We start from the raw sequence: 18,248 nt of genomic DNA, 5'->3' as shown, positions 1-18,248 counted from the left end.
CTGCAGCCTACCAGGCTCCTCCGTCCATGGGATTTTCTAGCTAAGCCTTGTTAGAAACTTAGAATTCATCCTCCTCAAAGCATCCTGTAAGATCCAGCTGAAAACTGTTCAGCTCTGACTCACCTTCTTGCCACCGCAGATGCTGTTAGCTCTCTAACTCTTACTTTCTGTCCCTTCCACTAATCAGGCACTTGATGCTTGAGCTTTGATATGTACACTCTTTATTCTTCCAACTAGAGAGTAAGTTTCTTGAAGGTAGGAGCCAGGTCTTTGGCTTTTCTTCAGTGCCTGCCATCTTTCCCACGCCGCAGCCTGTTGGTTTGTTTCCTGTGTCTCAGGCAATGAAACTGCAGTCTGCAGTATAACACTTCTGCCTTGATATGAGAGGAAGAAGCGGAACATCAGTTGAACCATCCAGACAGTCCTCTGATGGCTATGCTCCATAGCACACAAAACACAACTTTCCCATCCTAAATGAAGGCAATAGCCTTTAACTGAGTAATAGAAAAGGCATAATTAATGCCATATTAGAATTATTCAAAATCAAACTTGTTTAGAGCACCTGTACTTTGATTCTTAGTGGTTCTCTCCACTGCTGTTCTTTGAAATATACTGAAGCATATCTCCAACATATAAGACAGTGTTGTTGTTTTTTTTTCAGCATTCAGTAGCTACAGCCTACTTTTTCCCCTTTTACACTATGTTTTACATTTGTGATGGCAGAAGAATAACACATATTCAAACTGTTTTAGTCAACATAGGGCTAGATTCTGAATGCGTATTAAATCGAAACTTGAGGAATAGAATTATTTTTGTAACATTGAACTCTGAGGGGAGGGATATTCATGCACGTCAAACGTTTTACATCCTAAAAGGCCAAATATTTTTACATCCAAAGTGCCAAACATTTTCCATCCTAAAGGAGGGATGGATGTGCTATATTATAATGTATGGAAGGCCAGAGTATAGCCACAGTGACCTTCCTAGGGGCAGCTACTCTATATGATCCGGGGACAGTGATGAATGAACCCATTTGGAGAGATCAGTGCCCTTTGATTATCTTCCATTCAGCAACACAGATGGGATACCCATTCTCTAGGGAAACTATGAAGAGAAATCCTGAAAAATCCCTCACTTGCCTGATTTAGATGGAGATTATGTCTTATTTGCACAGGGCCATTAAACAGACTATGATGGGTAAAGGAATTTCTGAAATGTTGATATGTGGTCTTAATAAATCTCCATGAATGGAATTATCTCCCAGTGTTTCCATTTCCAAAAGGAATTGAGTTTTAAATGTAAAATTTGTCTTTAGTCATAAGAACCTTCTGGAAGTAAAGTCTAGAAGTTAATCTGAGAAATACCTTTGTGGAAGTTCAAGCAGTGCTCTGGGATAAGTTGTTCACAGCCTTGCTAACCCAACATGACAGATCTTCAGCACTAAAGTGGCTTCCACACAATATAAAGATATTTTCCTCATTTTTAGGATATTTCTCTCACTTTTGTAAAAGTATAATGTCGTCATTTGAAATAAATTGAGAGTCAGACAAGATAGTTACCAAGAGTAGCTATGAATTCTTCCATGAAATTTTTATAGTTTATTGTTTTATACAACATATTTACTTTTTAGAAATAGTATATTTGGTGCTTAAATTATGCTAAGGCAGAGGGTTTGGGCCTTTCTACAATTTTAAAAATGAACTTTAGAAACTGACTTTTACTAGAGACATTGCTGAACCCAAAAAAGACGTGAGACTTCAACAATGTGAAACTTTAAATTGAGCCATTTTTCCTGTATATGAATAAACTCAACTAAAAATAGATGTGAATGCATACATGTATAGCTGTCTGTTATTTTGGTGGAAATATAGCAAGAATGTTTTTGATTAAGCCTGCTGAAGAAATTTTTGGAAAGTTTAACATAGCATCTTTTAAGATATAAAAGTTAAGGAAATGTTGCCAGGATGAGCATTATGTTGTCCTTACCATTTCAAGATACAACTATCATATAAAATTTGTAAAGTCTCATACTGATACACCATCAGCAGCAGAAATCAAGGCTGGCATGCTTAACTGGAAAATCTGAACATGCATGAAAACTAGACTGTCCAAAGTTAGGTAAATTATATCAGTTTTAAAAAAAAAATTTTTTTTACTTAATTTAATCTGAAAATAAAAAGAAGAAATGAAAGAAACATTGGTGCACCATCACATAAACTTCCTTCCCATTTTTGAAAGAACCAACCCCCAACCAGTCACAGCTAAAGAGACAAAAGATGTTAATAGGAAGATTGAATTTAATTCCACTTGATTTTATCCAACTCAATAGACATTTTGGTGGGAGCAGTTAATGCTGGAAGATAAGTGTTAAAAATGTCAAGAAGAGTTTGAATTAAGGATTTGGTATTCCTTGGGGAATTTTAGAAGTGAACAAATTGTTGATGGAGAAGTCAAGTTCAATGAGCGAGCCAGAGACTGAGTTAGCCAGTGGCGGGATTTGGGAGGTGGTACCTTAGGCTCTTTCACAGACTGCATGGAATAGAGGAGCCAATGGAGTCATGGTGATAGGGCTGTGACGTCCTGCAGACCTCACTGGTGCACCCAAGGTTTTGTTTCACTTGGCACTTCAAGTGAAGGAAAGAAGAGAAGGAGGGTTGGAGGAAAGAAAGAAAAGATAAGGATGATTTGTCATTTCCAAAAGTTAGGGGGAAACCCTTTACCCCATATAATTAGTGGTTGATATGAATAGTGAAGAGGTTCTAACTCTTAGTATGAGACAGCAAAGCTAGCAATAACAGACTTCCAGAATCCTCACTCTCAATGGAATCCTCAAGTGTCTCCCTTATCGCACACTTGGGCCTAGCCTTCATTATATAGGCTCACAGATCACATTTCCCATTAGTAGGCAATGTCCCCACTAAAGGGGCTGACTTGGTCTTATCATTGGTACCATCTTCATGTCACATTTACTATGTTAATTAACTAGCTGATGAACCAGCATTATTTATCACATCCTTATATTATGATTCCTCTTCCCTATTTTTTTAATCTAAAATATCACTTTTTCTAAATTATATGTGAAAATTAGTAGACATATATTGGTCCTAAAGTCATCTTCCTTCAGATTTGTAAAATACTTTATTTGTAAGGCTGATTTCATTCTGAATGAAAGCAAAATCAAATGGATACTTTTAAAATATGTATATTTATTTATTTGGCTGGCCTGGGTCTTAGTGTGGCACACTGGATCTTTGATCTTCCCTGGGGTGTGCAGGATCTTTAGTTGTGGCATGTAGGATCTAGTTCCCTGACCAGGTATCAAACCTGGGCCCCTTGCATTGGGAGTGTGGAGTCTTAGGCACTGAACCACCAGGGAAGTCCCCAAATGTATACCTTATAACCATTTGTTATGATTAAGTTATTTTGAAATAAAATTGTAGACATCTCTCCTTTTTCCCCCTTCTTTTCTACTTGCCATCCACCAGATCCTCAGAAAATGTGCCCTCTGGGTCACCACATAAACATTGGGCATAGACTGGCCAAGAATAGGGTCAAGAGTATGGACAACTGCTATAAATGAGGGGGACCCTGAGCAACACCTGGTTTCAGAGTGTTGAGGGAAACCTTGGGTGAATCAGTTAAAATCTCTGCCATAGCTGGTTCATGGTAAAATTCGGCTCAAATCTTATCTACCACATGATGATCCAATTTAACCAGTAACTTCAGAAAAAGTGCCACAAGGCAGCTTACTTACTTGGGTTTTCTTTAATAAGCCACTTATTGAATGAATGAATGATTTCTCTGATCCTGGGCCATGCTGGTCTGGACAAACTGCTGATACACTGGCAGCCTTGGGTATAAATACCCACCAGGGAATGAGAGAACAACAAAAGCAACCACCAAAATGAGTACAGAAAGGACACCATGTTGTCTCTGAAAATGGCCCCCGAATGGGTGATAAATTCTAATGACTGTCATCACTCAGATGACTTTGTCCTGTTCTGAGCATCTTCCCACCTCTATATTTCATTACAATTGATGGGCATTCTTGTTGCACACCGAGCATTCAGGGTAAACACAGCTAGTGAGTGCGACACTCCGAGTCCTGCAGGGTAAGAATGCGTGTCTGCATTTGCCTGCAGGGTCTGCAAGAAACAGCTTGACACGGACATCCCTTGGCCTTCTCACCGCTCCTGCTAACCCAGCCCTGATAAATAAGCCAGCTAATTGAATTAATAAACAACTCTTTTTTTTTTTTTTTTAACAGCCAGCTGGCATGCAGTCAAAATGTGTGATAAATTGTCTGTCACTGCTTTACCCACAGCAGAGGGGAAGGGAAGGAGCGGGTGCTTGGAAAAATTAGCCACTTTAAGCCTTTCTTACTGCTCCCAGCCTTCCTGCTCTGTTTGCTTTGCTATAGGATTTTCCCCCATCCCTGATCTTCTCTCTTTGGCTATGGTCCAGGACAGAGTTGCTATGGGTGGAGAAGCATATTTGGCTGCCCTTGATGATGGATCCTTAAGCCCAGGCACTGTGGTGGGATGCTAAAATGCCGAGGCAGCCTGTGGGAAAGAAAGATTTGTCTGCTGCCCTGGCAGGGAAAGGTTTGGTTATGAGTCTGTGGTTTGAGCCACAAGATTCTCATTAAGGGAGGGGAGTGTGATGTGGTTCGCGAGCAAAGTGTTGTGATGTCTGCTTTTTCTTGCCCACCTCTAATGCCAAACAGCTTTGGGGCCTTTCTGGAATGAATGCAAAGGGCTGGCCAGAAGCTTCAGGAATGTAAGCAGTGATAATCACTTTTCATTCTTTTTTGTACCTTGGCAGTTTTCTTTGGTATCTCCTTGCATCCTCTTTTCTTTGTATCCTAAGACCTAGTATCAAGTCACTCCTGTTAAAGGTATTGACGTTTAGAAGCTGCTCTTCAGAATTAAAGATTCTGTACAATTTAAGAGAACTTTTCCTTATTCATTTTTTGGCTGGTCCCCAGTGAAGTTTCTCAAAGTCAGATAAATAAACAGTCTCCATCAGGCTAAATCCATGTGGAGGCATCATTAGGGCTTTTCTGCTACGTCTCATTCTATCCCGGGCGGAGACCTCCTGTGGTTCACCCGTGTTGGAAAGCGTCTGGATTGTATATCCCAGTTTAACACCGTAATTCTCTTAGAGGTGCTTTCATTTTAGGACATCGCCTTGTGTAATAATATACAAGTTCTCCGCAGAGAATGGTCTGGAACTGGCAACAGATGTAGACTGGGTGAATGCAGGGGTTCTTGATCTGTTTGATTCATGGGCTTCCAAACACACTTCCAAATAACTTTTTCCAGAACATATGTGCTTTATTGTCTGTATACAGCAGAACCTTAATCCACTACCTTTTAAATACAGTTGCATGAAGACAAGATAAAATGATGACTTTTTTTTCATCCTTTAGAAAAACAAAGCTTTTTTGGTAAACTTCATGGAGTTCCTAAAGTCATACCTTGATCATTATCAGGCAAAAAATGAACAAAAATTTGATTATAGCCTTACACTAGAATGTTTACTACAGGTCTTTTTCTTGCTTTCATTGGTATTTTCAACCCTGGCTATGCTGGACTTCTCTGTGGATCCAACAGTCTCTTAATGGCGATGGGGGTGGGGTGGTGGAAAGAGAAATTAAAGTAATTCTGAACCAACAATGTGAAGTATTGTGCTTGTGAAACTCCAGGACATTCACACCTCTGTGAAACAGTAACTGGCTGCCCTGAAGAATGCACTTGAACTCCATGGGACAGAATCCAAAAATTCCAACAAGGATCCTGTTTAAAGGGCCATAGGAAAATCTCCAGGCAGACTTGTGCATTATTTCTGGGGCCTGATCACATACCATTGTATCCTCCCTCTCCCCTTACCCCATCTTCATGCTCTACACACACAGACACACAGACACACATATACACTGACCCCCTGCTTTGTTCCATTTCCTTGATTGTAAGGCAGATTCTGACGGTATAGAGAGACAGATGGTGATAGTTTCAAGGAGCATATTAGTAATTGTGTCAAAAAGCTGAAAGAGGAGTCAGCTAACTTACATGAAGCCTTGTGACCACCCATGTTACATGCTTCATCTCCAACACGTCAAAGAAAACATGAGACAGAAAATTCCAGCTTCCACTTCTCTTTAAAATACTTTGTTTTATTTTACAGAAGATCTGAAAGGAGAAAAGAAGGGGCAGTTATGTACATACTTCAATTTCCATATTTCCAGGCTCCCCTCTTAAAATTCTTTATAGACACAAAGTAGGATGCGGGTGGGAGGGAAGGCCTCCTCCCAGCTCTCAATGATTAAGTCAAGGTGGACTGTACTAAAAAGGTTTATGAGAATGTTTATTGGAATCTCTGGATTTTGGTTAATTATTTGAAAGTAGAAGTATTAAATTCACTATTGAATTCAGAGTTGACTAGGATTAGTTTTCTGCAGACAAATAGAGTATATATCTCTTCCCCAACCCTGCACACCAAATTTTATGTGCAAACCCAAGAATTTACTGAAAGGAGAATGTCAGGGCTGAAGCTTTACATAATTCCCTTTAAAGACCTTTGAAAAAAGTGAAGTGTGTTAAGTTACTCAGTGGTTTCTGACTCTTTGTGACCCCATGGACTGTAGCTCGTTAGGTTCCTCTGTCCTTGGAATTCTCCAGGCAGGAAGACTGGAATGGGTAGCCATTCCCTTCTCCAGGGCATCTTCCTAATACAGGGATCTCCCCAACCCCAGGATCAAACTCAAGTCTCCTGCATTACAGGCAGATTCTTTAGCACATTTACCTGAGCCACATTTGAAAGATAAGAGAATACAATCCAATAACCATTTTAGCCAGAGGGAGAAAACTGGGAGAAGCAACCCCAGCTGCTAGTGGGAAAGGAGAATATTGTTAGGCCTTACTAACACTCCCCAGAAAGTCTTGGGATCTGCCCTTGCCTGCTAGTGTGGCAGATCCTACCAGGAGTACCCGCCTCCAGCTGAGGAGATGCAGATGCCTGCCACTTTAACAAACTCTACTCCTAGGTTCCCGCAGATCACAGCGGCTAACACTGTCGCTATGGCTCCTGACAAGTAGCCAGCCTCAGAACGCATTGTCTCAGCACCACGGAAAATACACAGCACATGGGCCGTTAGTGTTTTCAGATGTCATCTCTGTTTCTTATTTAAGTTCGAGGCGCAGCTGAATCCCATATTAGTCTCCAGAGGAAGTTTGGATTGGCAGTCAGGAGGCCTGGGTTTGAATTTACCTTCAACCTTGAACTTGTAGTGGAACCACAATGGCTTTTTAATCTCACTAAGCCTCAGTTTTTTAATCTGTGAAAGAAATCTTAATGAAGAAATAAATAAAATGTAGTCTGTGTGTTGGTCCAGATGGGCCCCCAAACTCTTCCAGTTATTAGGGCCAATGGTTATAGAAAGTAATTCTCCATGTCGCTCTCTTCACTGCCATTCCTGAGCCAGCATGAGTTGATGAATTTCATAAGGACAGAGAGGAAATATCACATACAGGGTATTTCATTATTAGCTTGGATTTTACCAGCAGCTCGTTTTAATATCCACATCACAATGCTCTTTTAGTGCCACCTTCAATATAATAAAATAAATAACTGGTTGGTAAATGGCACTGAGTTCTGGTTTAGTTAACCTAGCAGTCAGGTTAGGCAGTGTTTCTCAGCTTCAGCATTATTGTTATTTGAGGCTGGAGCATTCTTTGTTGTGACAGACTGTCCTGTGTGTTATTAAATGTTCAGCAGTGTCTCTAGGCTGTACCCACTAGATGCCACTAGCAGCCCCCCCTCCAAGTGGTAACAGTCAAAAATGTCTCCAGATATTGCCAAGTATCCCCCAGGGGGCAAAATTACCCTCCGTTGAGAACCACTGAATTGAATCATGACTCAAAGTCCCAGTTTAGGTCAGGTTTAACTATATTTGATATGCTGCAACCTGAAAATGCTAGTTAGCCCTAGAACACCAGCAGTATCTATTAGGTTCACGTTAGAACAATCTAACCTTGATCTGAAGTGTCACTAGAACTAGCCCATCTAATCCATAATGTCCCAGGACCTCAGAGTAAAGGAATCTGCTAGATTTCAGTCTTTTTGGAAATGAGCAGAATCATATTTGTATATCTTACTTTGCACGTAATAATTGCTCATTAAACATATGCTGAAAGAATAAACAACTTTCCCCCAAACAGTGGGGGATGGAGGCGCTGCACTTATGCCCAGCCAGTCATTCTGGGTGATCTTTATTCTGCAGGAGAAAATGAATCAAGTGTTGGCCAGTTGGAAGGGTAGAAGGAATCTTTGGGAGGGAATCTTTGCCATTACCCTAGCTGAAATGGAGCCAGGTTAAAACTCTGTTCTGATTAAACAAAAAAATGTCATGGAACATTTAATGACCAGTCACAGTGCATCAGAGCCCGAGCTATGAATATCACCCATGCTCCCTAAGAGCATGTAAGAGTGAAGGATTCAGTTACTTTTAGTCTTCATATTCCTAAATCGGCATATATTTTGGCAGTGTGGGATGTGCAAATCCCATGGGTGCATCTAACATGTTAACCTTCTTAAAATGGTAGCCACACTGTTTTTCCTAATGCACTTAGAGTATGACTTTAAATTGCATTTGAGATGTCTCACTCAGTTGTCCTGACAACTTTCTTTTCTCAGAGTAAACAAATCACCTGAGTCTGTCTCCAGAGACATAAGTAATACATCGAGTTTGTTTTCATGTGTGGAGGGTTCAAAGAACACCCTCAAGTGTGGAGATGAGGCTGTAAGATTATCAGCCTGGTTGATTTTCTTCTGAATGACAATAATTACCCAGGTAAGAGGCAAAACTCCTCATATTAAGTCAATTTTGATCATTTCTGAACTTAATGGTTACAAAATAATATTAACTAAATCTACATGAAATTAAAAGATGCTTGCTCCTTAGAAGAAAAGCTATGACAAACCTAGACAGCGTATCAAAAAGATACGTTGGTTCTTTGAACCAACCTTCAAATTCTGAACACTATTAAATCTAAATTCACAAATTATTTAATGCAATCATCTGGTCTGATTCTTGAGATTTGCTGCTGCTGTTGTTCAGTCGCTCAGTCATGTCCAATTCTTTGCAACCCTGTGGACTGCAGCACAGCAGGCCTCCCTGTCCTTCACCATCTCCTGGAGCTTGCTCAAACTCATGTCTATTAAGTCAGTGATGCCATCCAACCATCTCATCCTCTGTTGCCCCCTTCTCTTTCAGCCTTCAATCTTTCCCAGCATTAAGGTCTTTTCCAATGAGTCAGCTCTTTGCATCAGGTGGCCAGAGTATTGGAGTTTCAGCTTCAGCATCAGTCCTTCCCATGAATATTCAGGACTGATTTCCTTCAGGATGAACTGGTTTGATCTCCTGGCAGTCCAAGGGTCTCTCAAGAGTCTTCTCCAACACCACAGTTTGAAAGCATCAGTTTCTTCAGTGCTCAGCCTTCTTTATGGTCCAGTCCTCACATCCATATATGACTACTGGAAAAACCATAGCTTTGACTATACAGACCGTTGTCGGCAAAGTAACGTCTCTTCTTTTTGATACGCTGTCTAGGTTTGTCATAGCTTTTCTTCTAAGGAGCAAGCATCTTTTAATTTCATGTAGATTTAGTTAATATTATTTTGTAACCATTAAGTTCAGAAATGATCAAAATTGACTTAATATGAGGAGTTTTGCCTCTTACCTGGGTAATTATTGTCATTCAGAAGAAAATCAACCAGGCTGATAATCTTACAGCCTCATCTCCACACTTCACTGTGGAGTATCTGTTTCAACATTCTAATGGCAAGTGCTTTGGAAAAACATTACCTAATTAGCACTGGGTGAGAAGTTCTCTGCTGAGGTGTCTTTTTGATAATATACTTAATTGGCAACTAATGTTATGAGATCTGAATTTTATCTGAGATCAAAACTAAGCAAAGAGCAGTGGGATGGAAAGAGTGCTTTCAGAGGGTTTACCTGCACATAAAGAGTGTGCAAAATTAGGATTCAGAAAGAGGGAAAATTGTTATTCAGAAGGTAGTTTAATATAGTAGTAAGTACCAGTGTGCTCAGCATGTGTCTTGAATACATGTTCGTTGAGTCCCTGATTCTTATCCATGCTCTATCGTTAAGTGAAAAAACAGAGACTAGTTAAAAAAGTTTAAACTTGGGATGATAAAAGAAAGACTTAAAAGAACGAAAGTGTGCTTCTTTCCATTCATTTTCCCTCTTGTCTATATCTCCCCAGTCTTCCATCTAAGAACACCAAGGGAGACAATATCATGTATCCAGAGGGAGTTTAAGATTTGGAATATTTTTTCTTCTTCGAATCTGAGTTAAAGATTCCATACCCCAACCCTGGGGAAAATAGTTGGGGTTGGTTGCAAAGAATATAATATCTATTTGTTTATAAAATGAATTTTAGTACATATCCCTCCTACTTCTAGAAAGGATTCAAAGCTGCTTAATAATGAAATGAAATCAGATCAAACATTCCTATTCTAAATAGCAAATGTTACACAACTGAAATAAGTTGAGTGCTTGACTATTGACAATTGTCCTTTATGATAAAGTGATATCCTACTGAGTGAAGCGAGTGAATTCGCTCAGTCATGCCCGACTCTTTGTGACCCCATGGACTGTAGCTTACCAGGCTCCTCCATCCATGGGATTTTCCAGGCAAGAATACTGGAGTCGGTTGCCATTTCCTTCTCCAGAAGAATATTCTACTGAGGGAGCCTAATAGTAAAGTACTTCCTGTAATGAATGGGTTTTGGAAGGAAATCAAAGGATACTTCTGAATAGAAGAAAGAAAGGAAGTGAAAATGTAGCTGCAGTCCATGTCCTTTATTTTTTTATATGAACATGGATTTTATTTTATTTTTAATTGGAGGCTAGTTGCTTTACAATGTTGTGTTGGTTTCTGCTATAAAGCAACATGAATTAGCCATGGGTATACACTGTTCCCTCCCTCTTGAGCTTCACCCTCTCCCTTCTACTTCATCAGAGAGCACCAGATTGAGCTCCCTGTGTTATACAGCAATTCCCACTAGTTATGTTTTACATATGATGATATATATGTTTCAGTGCTACTTTCTCCATTCATCCCATCCTCTCTTTCCCCTGCTATGTCCACAAGTCTGTCTTCTTTATGTCTGCATGTCTATTCCTGCCCTGTAAATAGGTTCATCAGTACCATTTTTCTGGATTCTATATATATGCATTAACATATGATATTTGTTTTTCTGATTTAGTTCACTCTGTATAACAGGCTCTAGGTTCATCCACCTCACTTCAACTGACTCAAATTCATTCCTTTTTATGGCTGAGTAATATTCCATTGCATATATATATACCACACCTTTTTTTTAATCCATTCTTCTATGGGTGAACATCTAGATTCCCACTTGATGGGCTGATCCCAGCAGTTGCACTTACATAATGTGGAAACTTTGGAACAAGTCCTCAATCTATACCCAGAGCTGCAACACTGGGTAAAAGTTTATCTGCTGTGGTATCTTTTTGATAATATACTTAATTAATTGACAACTGATGTTAGCTAGATCTGAATTTTACCTGAGATCAAAATTAGGCCAAGAGTAGTGGAAAGGAGAAAGGCCTTTTAGAGGGCTTACCATCTCAGCACATGAAAAGTGTGCAAAATTAAGCCTACTCTCTGGCATGAGCAATAGTCTGTAAATGTAGATGACCCTTCCCCTGATCAGCTGGGCTTGCAGCCTCCAATATGCTCTTCAAAGCATGATGCCATTCTTGGAAATCAGGCTGGATGCTGGGTGGTATGTGTCACAGAAATGGAAAAACAACTCCCCATTGCTGGAGCTGCCATCACTGTTTCCACTGGGTTTAGTGGGTGACACGTTTGGTTAACCATTTTGTTAGCCTTTGGTTAACCACGCATGGTTTGAAAACCTTACGGAAGTGGGAAAATATCTATGTATAGTGTTATTCATATAAAAAACAACCCTACAAGATGCGATTCTTTCCTTATCTGCCATACCAAATCCAGACTCTCTTCAGTTGGCATTTAGTGAAAGGAAGAAATTATTGAAAAACATCCTTTGGTGATTAACTTATCTGGAAAGTAGGGTGGAGTGGACAATTCTCTAAAAGGCGGAATTGAACTTGTTTGAGTTTGGAGTCCTTTGACTCAATCTTGTATCCACTTCTCTTTTACAATGATCCTGTTCTATCATTGTATGTTAATAAACACAATATCAGACCCCTTGGGTAGAGCATGTTTTCCACCTCCAGTTGAACTGACTTGCTTTCCCTCCTGCTTTCCTCTTATATATCTTTTTCCCTTCCCTCTGACGTTTTGCCTCTTTCCTTCCTTTTTGCCTTTCCTACTTGCTTTTTATATTATCCACCATCATCTTCTAACTACACAGACTGTCAGGCCACACCACAAAGAGCAACATCATGTTCAATGCCTTGTCTACACTGGCTCTCAAGGTGACTTAGCACTTATTTCTTCAGAGGAATTTCCTACACCTTCAAAACATAGGGAATGATCTTCATCACCTACTTCAGAGGTTTAATATCTGCAGGGAACTTTGCTGTCTAAAAGGAAGGCACTGATTTAGGGCAAGCTACTATATTATTGTCAGTCGCTGGTGAGCAGTTGCTTGAGAGGAAATTGGGAGTCAGAAAAGAAATTGCTTAAGCTAAAAAAGAAGACAGATCATGAAAATGATATCTTAAGCTTGTTAGAAGATAAATTCTTAGGCCATTTTCAATGAATAAATCAACCAGAAAACTTTCTGTTTGGTGTTTTTAGAATGGTACTCAGTTGTGACAATGTGATTTAAAGAGATGGTTCCACATTCCCCACCCCCATTACTTGGGTCGTAGGCAGTAAAATAGTAGATTTAGATATCCAGTTTATTGACTTGTACACCATGGAGACAATAGAAATGAAAAGGTAAAAAAATAGCTTAGCAAAGGACTGTAGTTTCACTCTTAAAAATGCACCAAATAGTTAATGTATTCTGTTGGTCATACCTCCTGAAACAAAAAGAAAAATTAGAAAAGAGCACAGAAAACTTATTCTTCAACCACTAGTTATCAATGGGATTTTTAAAATGTACATGAGAATCAACATGATTTGGATGCACATTGCTCAGGAAAAAAAAAGTTGTTCCTCATTTTTGGCTGGACTCATCATCTTCTTGGGCATAATTCAAAAGTTTTCCTTAGGCATAACTTTTTATAAACATGCAAGCAACCAGAATCTTCATAAATTATAAATGGTTTCTCTTGAAAATGCCTTAAATGTAGATATTCATTATAAAAAAAAAAAGCTGCCTTAAATGTAGACATGCAACCAAAAAAAAAAAAAAAAAAGATTTTGCATTCTGTTTGTTTCCCCATGCACAGCTTTATTCTCCCTGGTATGGTTTGCCTAAAAAACCAAAGATTGTGTTATGATAGAAGTCTTTATTAATGATGGTGCTCCTTCATCTTGAGTCTCTCCTGGGTTATTCCTGATCCTTCCTGCTCAATGAGAACAGGCCATTGACAAATGGCATCACTGGTTCTCAATGTGCTCAGAGCCCAGGGGCTATTGGTGGATGTGTTGGTTGTGTTGTCCCAGGGCAGCAGAGTTGAGCACCATCAGATCCAGACCACTCACAGGCAGACCTGGAACTCTCTTTTAGGAGGATGGTAGAGCCATCACAGCAAGCTGATTGGGCTATTAGTCCAGAGGCTTTGGACCACAAACACTTACAAAGCATCCCAAAATAAGCGGCACTTAATCAGATCAGATCAGATCAGTCGCTCAGTCGTGTCCGACTCTTTGCGACCCCATGAATCGCAGCACACCAGGCCTCCCTGTCCATCACCAACTCCCAGAGTTCACTGAGACTCACGGCCATCAAGTCAGTGATGCCATCCAGCCATCTCATCCTCTGTTGTCCCCTTCTCTTCCTGCCCCCAATCCCTCCCAGCATCAGAGTCTTTCCAATGAGTCAACTCTTCGCATGAGGTGGCCAAAGTACTGGAGTTTCAGCTTTAGCGTCATTCCCTCCAAAGAAATCCCAGGGCTGATCTCCTTCAGAATGGACTGGTTGGATCTCCTTGCAGTCCAAGGGACTCTCAAGAGTCTTCTCCAACACCACAGTTCAAAAGCATCAATTCTTCGGCGCTCAGCCTTCTTCACAGTCCAACTCTCACTTAATATTCAGAGTTTATTATACTCGCTCTTCCCCACTTCCCCCCACCACTCTCCTCCCATATATTTGTTGACGTGTTTGGGGAAACTCAAGCAGGGATCAGGCCAGAGGTAAGAGAGAGCATGGAGAACAGAATGTACTGCACCATTTTACCAGGAAGAGAAACAGAACTGGACATACACCACATGATAGTTGGGTGTGGATATTGATACCAAGGGGCAGGATAACTTATACTTCCATACAATCTACTACCCACAGTTTAAGAGAAATACATGGACACTTTTTACCTATAATGAGCTTGAGGCTCCCTTGTGCAGACGACTAATGTCTCCACCCAGAATAGCACATGTCTCGCCATCTCCCAACAAGTGGAATAAAGCTAGAAGACAGCAATCTGGAACAGCCGTCCTGAGAAGTCTTCCCAGGACCAGACAGAGGTGTGTCTAGGATAGCCCTTTAGTCAGACATTCAGATGCAGGAATTTGAGCATCTGAGTAACTGAGAGGTGTCCTCTGGGGATGGTGTGGGGGTGAGAGGGCAGTGCCCATGGAACGCAGCTGTTCTCAGAAGGGTGTGGGGAAGGATCTGGTGGAGGACTGGTGATGGGGTGACTGGCTACTCCACCCAAACAGCACACCACCAAGTCGTGGACCTCCCTGCCCCGGCGCTGCGGAGTGATGACTCTTCATGATGGTCACCAAGCACACGCCCAAGGACGTCTGTGCATTAAAAACAGCGCAGTTGATGTAGCTAATGTTGCCTGCCATCCATCTTTCTTGGGATGATGGGAAGTGTAGCAGTGAGGAGAAATTATTTCCATCACTTTTCATTTTATAACTTTTTTTGCCAAATAATTAGGTTACCCCACTCAGGAAGGTCCCTTGGATGTACATATGGAGTCAAGTTTGCTGTGGGAACTTGAATCTGAATTTCCTGACTTCTGTGCAATTAAAACCCCAAATTTAGTGTTGCTTTAACATGGATTTTCCATAGTGAGTTATAAATGCAAAGTTCTATGTTTCATATGTCCTTTTCTAACATATGTTACTGCCTATGTTTCTGATTAAAAGCTCGTCCAAAATAAAATAACAAAGGATTACTTTTTTCCAAAGAACTTTCTTCTTCTATAAAAGCTGGAAATAAGCCCTCACCTAAAATTACCCAGGCTTGCAGGTGCTGGGTCTTTGGGAGGTGTGTAGTGTTCACTAGCAAGACAAAGGGCATTATTCTCCCTGCAACCACCACCAGAAGGTGTTCTTTCTGTGAGGAAAATATAGGCTGGCGCTTCAAAGACATTCCACGCCTAGGCACCACTCCTGGAGACTTGCAGGCGGCAGGCAGGCAATCAACAAACATTTATTCTAAGGCCACTGTGTATTCGGCACCTTTAAAATTGCCAGGGAAACCAGCCAAGAGCATATAATATCTGCTAGGGCGTTTCCCTTGTGGTTCAGTGGTAAGGAATCCTCCTGCAATGCAGGGGGCATGAGTTCAATCCCTGGTTTGAGAAGATCCCCTGGAGAAGGAATGGCAACCCACTTAAGTATTCTTACCTGGAAAATCCCATGGACAGAGGAACCTGGTGGACTACAGTCTATGGGGTCACAAAGGAGTCAGACGCAACTTAGTGACTTAAAATAGAGCAAGTTAATACCCAAAGTCATTCCATAGTGCTTAAGGAGCTCAGTAATCTGAAAGGAGCAGGGGACCCTGAAGACATAATATGGCAATGTCTCACCTGGATATGGAGATATTGATAGAATAGGAAAATAAGACCCAAGAAAAGGCTCATTAACTAAAACTGATTCTTAACAGTTGCCTCCACCCCCATCTTTTCCTTTTACATCTCCCTTAACACCAAGATACATAACACACAGACACATATGTGCACTAACAGACATGTACACACTGCTAACACACAGACATGCACTGTTCCTACCATTCATTGTCATCATCACCTCTTCCCAGACAGGATGGATCAAGTCATCAGCTTTTTAAAAAAATAATGAACACATAGAAGTAGCTGGGCAACTATGCCAAGATGTGCAAATACAAGGATGTTCATCACAGTGTCATTGTGAAAGTTGCTCAGTCGTGTCCGACTCTTTGCAACCCCATAGATTATACAGTCCATTGAATTCTCAATGCCAGAATACTGGAGTGGGTAGCCTTTCCCTTCTCTAGTGGATCTTCCCAACCCAGGGATCAAACCCAGGTCTCCCACATTGCAGGTGGATTCTTTACCAGTTGAGCCACAAGGGAAGCCCAAGAATACTGGAGTAGGTAGCCTATCCCTTCTCCAGCGGATCTTCCCAACCCAAGAATCGAACCGGGGTCTCCTGCATTGCAGGCCAATTCTTTACCAACTGAGCAATCAGGGAAGTCCACATGTCATTAGAGATGGAAAAATGATAATGGCATGTGTGGAATACCAACTGAAAGTTGGATACTCGCTTAGAGAAAATCCAACACCTGTGATGCATGATGTGAGATCTTTGGGGTGTGGGGGCAGAGATACAGGGACATGGGCTTGTACAGAGCACATTCCGGCCTGTGCAGAGGTGAACAGGACTATCACCCTTTTGCATTAAATTCTCTAATCTAGTTTTGCTGATGCAACTGAAAAGCCAGCATTAGTTGTTTTCATGTGTGCTTTACATACTGTGCTTTACAAAGTCACATGAAATCCCTGCATCCTCTGATATATATGTAACTGACAAGCTACATCTCCCCTGAATTTTCACTGGACAGTGCTGGTGTATTTTTGTGCTTTGCTTTTGTTTATGTTAACCAAGCATAATATGTTACACTGACCCCTCATTAAATTTCTCTTATTGGATTCCTTGATGCTAGTCTGCCAAGATTTTTTTGGATACTAGTTCCTCATCCAGTGTATTAATCTGTATCATACACAGTTGATGGCTGTGGCTTCTGCATTTTCTGTTTAGTTCTAAGCCAACTAGGAGATGATTGTTGTTGTTGTTTAGTTGATAAGTTGTATCTGATTCTTCTATGACCCCATGGACTGTAGACTGCCAGGCTTCTCTGTCCATGGGATTTTCAAAGCAAGAATACTGGAGTGGGTTGCCACTTCCTTCTCCAAGGGATCTTCTCGATTCAGGGATTGAACCCACATCTCCTGCATCGGCAGGTGGGTTCTTTACTACTGAGACACAAGGGGAGCTCCAGGAGATTATAGAGTTGTTTAAAAAAAAGAGACAGTGTACCAGTGTTTTGCAGAGGAGTCAGATTCCATGAGATATATTAAAAACCTGACTTTGTCCTTATGCATTCTCTGGTAAAGTATCTTTTTGGCTTCTTTTGTTCCCAGTACAGTGTTCTACTTAAGGTGACATCATAATGAACATCAGTCTTTCTCAGATAAAGTCAAGAGTTTCTATTCAGATCAGATCAGTCGCTCAGTCGTGTCCGACTCTTTGTGACCCCATGAATCACAGCATGCCAGGCCTCCCTGTCCATCACCAACTCCCGGAGTTCACTCAGACTCACGTCCATCGGGTCAGTGATGCCATCCAGCCATCTCATCCTCTGTCGTCCCCTTCTCCTCTTGCCCCCAATCCCTCCCAGCATCAGAGTCTTTCCAATGAGTCAACTCTTCGCATGAGGTGGCCCAAGTACTGGAGTTTCAGCTTTAGCATCATTCCTTCCAAAGAAATCCCAGGACTGATCTTCTTTAGAATGGACTGGTTGGCTGTCCTTGCAGTCCAAGGGACTCTCAAGAGTCTTCTCCAACACCACAGTTCAAAAGCATCAATTCTTCGGCTCTCAGCCTTCTTTACAGTCCAACTCTCACATCCATACATGACCACAGGAAAAACCATAGCCTTGACTAGATGAACCTTTGTTGGCAAAGTCATGTCTCTGCTTTTGAATATGCTATCTAGGTTGGTCATAACTTTCCTTCCAAGGAGTAAGCGTCTTTTAATTTCATGGCTGCAGTCATCATCTGCAGTGATTTTGGAGCCCCCAAAAATAAAGCCTGACACTGTTTCCAC

General features: G+C 41.0%; 1 protein-coding gene and 1 long non-coding RNA gene across 6 annotated transcripts in view; one reads left to right on the top strand and one right to left on the bottom strand.

The window, feature by feature from the left end:
- Positions 1-18,248, top strand: part of CREB5 (cAMP responsive element binding protein 5) — a 442,951-nt gene that overhangs the window by 395,775 nt on the left and 28,928 nt on the right. The gene's annotated exons all lie outside the window — the stretch shown is intronic.
- Positions 269-6,191, bottom strand: LOC123334743. Its single transcript, XR_006552838.2, has 3 exons — positions 6,072-6,191; positions 3,755-3,850; positions 269-374 (listed from the first exon to the last, which is right to left on the bottom strand). It is a non-coding gene; the product is annotated as an uncharacterized LOC123334743 (long non-coding RNA).

This window comes from Bubalus bubalis, chromosome 8, assembly GCF_019923935.1.
Source record: "Bubalus bubalis isolate 160015118507 breed Murrah chromosome 8, NDDB_SH_1, whole genome shotgun sequence".
Classification (NCBI taxonomy): Eukaryota; Metazoa; Chordata; class Mammalia; order Artiodactyla; family Bovidae; genus Bubalus; species Bubalus bubalis.
The sequence above is the reverse complement of the archived record's forward strand: the minus strand, read 5'-3'. Positions and strand labels throughout refer to the sequence as shown.